Source organism: Paramormyrops kingsleyae, chromosome 6 (assembly GCF_048594095.1).
Source record: "Paramormyrops kingsleyae isolate MSU_618 chromosome 6, PKINGS_0.4, whole genome shotgun sequence".
Lineage (NCBI taxonomy): Eukaryota > Metazoa > Chordata > Actinopteri > Osteoglossiformes > Mormyridae > Paramormyrops > Paramormyrops kingsleyae.
The window spans coordinates 36,368,307-36,372,822 of record NC_132802.1 but is presented as its reverse complement, the minus strand read 5'-3'; the positions used below and the strand labels follow the sequence as shown (position 1 = coordinate 36,372,822).

General features: G+C 38.9%; 2 non-coding genes across 2 annotated transcripts; both read left to right on the top strand.

Moving 5' to 3' along the window:
* Positions 1 to 3,928: 3,928 nt before the first annotated feature.
* trnaf-gaa (transfer RNA phenylalanine (anticodon GAA)) lies at positions 3,929 to 4,001 on the top strand. Its single transcript has one exon. It is a non-coding gene; the product is annotated as a tRNA-Phe (tRNA).
* A 26-nt stretch (positions 4,002 to 4,027) lies between these two features.
* trnaq-cug (transfer RNA glutamine (anticodon CUG)) lies at positions 4,028 to 4,099 on the top strand. Its single transcript has one exon. It is a non-coding gene; the product is annotated as a tRNA-Gln (tRNA).
* The last annotated feature ends 417 nt before the right edge of the window (positions 4,100 to 4,516 follow it).

The window sequence follows — 4,516 nt, the reverse complement described above, 5'->3', positions numbered from 1 at the left end:
CTGTTTCAAGCAGGGGCTCATGTTTCTTGTGATGTCACACAGTCACTCCTAGCACTGGTCAAGAGGAGAATGGATCCTTCCCATAACAGCAGCACTAATGATCTGAACACACGCTGACTATAATCCATGGCTCTGAGACCACTCAAAATACAGTAAGCTCATTGTCTAAATCCATGATCAACTCATATTAAACGAAACATCAAGTTACATGAAATATGCTCAGATAATTAAACTGCTGCTGCATAAAAGCTGGACTAATTTCTCAAGTTTTCTGAGTTTTATGAATTGAATTGGGCCCTACAAATGGTAGCGATACTACCAAGAAAATGTTAAAAGAATAATGTAGTAGGAATGCTGTAATAAAGACATTCCAGACAAAACCAGGAAATTATTTTAAATAGGAATAAATAAATGTTAAACAATTTAGTGTTAAACACGATGCAAATTTTAGAATTGATTCACTACAGTAAAAGAATGTAACAAAGAATTTACTGCAAGAGACTGCCCTATTGCTTCAGTAAATGATCACTTCCCAGATAAGCACCATTAATAAAACACATCGCTGCCAATAAACAAAAAAGCTGTATAGGATAAAGCAAAAGTTTCATAAGTCACACTTTTAGTAAGGGTGTCCAAGAAAAAGTACAAAAAATAAAACTGATTTGCCAGATTTCCGTGGTGCAATACTGCCACTTAGAGACAGCATTAAGAAGCTTGGGATCACACATTAGGCAGGGCGATATCTGGGTGGCACAGCGATATCTGGGTGGCACAGTGCCTCAGCAGCTTGGGCTGCCCATCTCCAGGGCTCCAGGGTTATGGGTTTGCATAGAACCTCATATCCATAGGTAGGCCTAGGGAGACCAGCAGTTCTGAAAAGCTTACACTAAGTATCAGACAACAAAGACCGACAAGCTGTCTGGGTTTTACCCTGAACTATTTCAAGGTTACTTCCTGGACTTGGTTCGGGATTGTCGTTGCTCTACTTTGATGAATGGTTTCCAAAAATGGATAAATAAATATACATTTGCGAAGCTGAACTAACAAGATGAAAAATGCGTCAATAGTTTAAGATCACTCTGGGACACAAATTTGTTTCTGTTGCCTCTCACCACTTAAAAAGAACAATAACATAAGATATGGAAATATATTTAAGATGCATTCAATCCAGATGCACAAATACATAGTATATTGTTGATAACATCTACATACAATGGCTTACCCTAACTAAGCATATTGTGTAAGCATGGGCGTAAATTATGAGGGGTGGGGGGGATTGTAACCCCCCCCCCCCAATGATCAACCAACAAATACAAACCCCTTGACCCTCTTAAATGGGTAGAGACCTCAACCCCTGCAATGCTCAACCCAAAGTTATGCCCTTGTGTGTAAGTATAGACACATCATAAGCATGCTGAAATTTGATATCTCTAGTTAAATTAAAAAAAGATTTGCTTAAAAAAAAAAAGATTTTTCAAGCAACTGAAATGACAGAGGCTATAACATTAGTACTTTTATGCTGATTCCATTCACATCAAATAACTGCTTTCAAAATCTGAAAGTCATTTTACATTCAGCTTTTCTGTTTGCTTTTTGGAGGATTAATTTAGTCAACAGCTCTGCCAGATCTAGCTGATAGCATTTGGTTTCCCCAAGTGTGTCAACACATCTTCATGCTAAATCTGTTTGGACGATGCAGGCTGCAGAGCGTTGGAAATGATACCCACACTGGTAACACTTGGTAAATTAATGGGGCACAAATACTTAATAATAACTCAGTTACTACTGAAGTTCAAATCATGTAGTCACTGCTTGAGATAATATTAATAATAGACAAACATTAATAATGGACAAACATGAGATCAGTATTTCACTTGTGTTATTCACGACTTGTTCCTTCAGTAGTTCACAAAGGTTTACAGAATTAACAGAGTAACAAACATAGTAACTGCATGAGATCAGTGTAAACCTAAGACTTGCAGTACTTTGTGGTTAATTAGTACATAAGTAATATCATGATGCTATATTATTTGTGCCCCGTCAAGTAAAGTGTTACCAATATACCTTTAGAGACAAACTGGCAGAAATTCAGTTTTGCACATAGGAATAGCTAAACATCGGTCTAGCTCAGGGAGGGCAAATTCATCTAACACTTCAAAAAATCTATATAGCTAAATTCTATCTATCAGTGTTTCATTGACGTTGGTAGATGAAAACTGTATGTTTAATGTGGGTAATTACAAAAAGTTACAGCAGCAGAAAAACACAAAGTACTGACTCTTAATTTCTTTGTTTGGCTAGGTTGTGAATTGGGAGAGAAGAATCTAAAATGCTATGTAATTTGACAAGTGTGCTTCCCTGTAGGGCTGTTTCTAGAGAGACAAAACTGACCCCCAAAATGGTAGCTTTTCAAGGTGAGTATTATGTGTGCTGCATGGCTTCATCTGTTTTAATGCCATAGATGTCACAATGGGGCGTGATGGAAGGACGATCCCAGTGTCACTTACAACTCAAGGCACTTTATTCAAGCAGAGCTCAGAGGTACATGTAACAAAACAGACCACAAGGGGTCAAAACAAAGGCAGGTAGGTTAAGGGAGGACAAACACGGGCTGGAATGCAAGAGTAAGCAGAGGGAACATGAGCAAAACCATATATTACAAGTACATAAAAATTCAGGCAGGTAACACATACATGACCTACTAAAGAACACAGAAAAGGCAGGGGCGTATACATCTCTGGAAAAAATTAAGAGATCACTTGATATTTCTAAAACTTAAAAAGAACAATAACATAAGATATGGAAATATATTTAAGATCCAGATGCACAAATACGTAGTATATTGTTGATAACATCTACATACAATGGCTTACCTTTAATCCTGGTTTACCATGGTTCTACTAGCAGAAGGTTACACTGCGAGGCAGGCTGTTTCCAGGCGGAGTGTTTCTAAGGCCAGGAAATATAATTATGTTAAATAGATATAAGATCAAAGTAAAGCAGAAGACACTGGGAACAACCAGAAACTAGCCTTCATGACCAAGTAGAGGGCAGAAGCAACCTTCTAATGCCAGAGATGACCAATCTCGTAAAAGCAGGACTGAAGACCCATAAAGCAAGGAAGAAGCGCTTCATTAATGAGAAACAGGGAAGAGCCAGGCTGGAGTATTTTGCACACATGCATGCCCATAAATTGTGAAACTGAAAAATTTGCTGTGGTCTCTTAATTTTTTCTAGAGCCGTATACATAGGACTTGACAAGAAACAGGTGTGGGCCATTTACAATGAAGAAAACACTAGTGCTAACTAGGAATGAGAAAGATTAGATGTGGGTTATAATCATGAACGACTTAACCACTAGGAATGGGATTGTCAGTGACACCTGCTGGCCAAGCAGGAAAATGATAGACAGCACAGGACAGGCCAAGCACTGATCCTGACAACAGAACTGTAGTATCAAGGACCAGCATACTCCAAAGGACTTGAGCTACAGTCAGATCCATAATGTCCATAATGGAGGCCACACACACCTGCATCCTCAAACAACACAGTTTCTCCCTCAGTAACTCTGGTTGTACAATACTGAATAAATCTTGAATTCTGCCATCCATGTCACTCTCATGTGATCCTGGTATAGGTGAACTCCGGGGACTCCTGCAGATTTGTTTGGATATAGTCTCATATGCTCTATCATCACCCGATCCTGAGTGAAAAGTAATCCAGTGTGGTTATGGGATGGTAGGAGAAAGGACCAGGTGGAGGGTAATGTCATTGAAGGAGACTATGACAACACGGTCTGAGACGATATATATATACATAAACTAACATTCCTTTTCATAAATTTGTACTTGATGTATAATACATCCTAAATGTCAATGTTTAAATTGTGACTAACGTTAAATAATGTTTTCTGAGCACGGTTGTCCGTGCCGGAATAGCTCAGTTGGGAGAGCGTTAGACTGAAGATCTAAAGGTCCCTGGTTCGATCCCGGGTTCCGGCACGTACATAAGGAGGACTCCTCTCCTCGGTTCCATGGTGTAATGGTTAGCACTCTGGACTCTGAATCCAGCGATCCGAGTTCAAATCTCGGTGGAACCTGCATATTGTTATCCCCACACTGTTTCAAACGTTCCTGCCTAATTTCACATCTTTCTAACCTACACTACCTTGTGTAAATACAGTTGCATTATATTTTTCTTATTATATTGTTTTATTTAATTTTCAATATTATTTTAATCATATGCATCCATCCTTATTTTACAATTCAGGGAGTAGCTAGAAAACGTATTCACTGCACACGTGTACAGTGTATGTTCGCATGTAAGTCAGTATATTTAAAACATTAAACCGTTCACTGAGGGCATTTCATAAATCATGAGCTCGTTCCCCGACGCATCATACTACAATTCCCAACCTGCACCGTGCAAACGCCTTTTGTATCATGCGACCACAATGAACGGTGTTTCTTGGGAATTACAGTTTCATTATCTGTTTCTCAGGCCGTCTTGTTCAGCG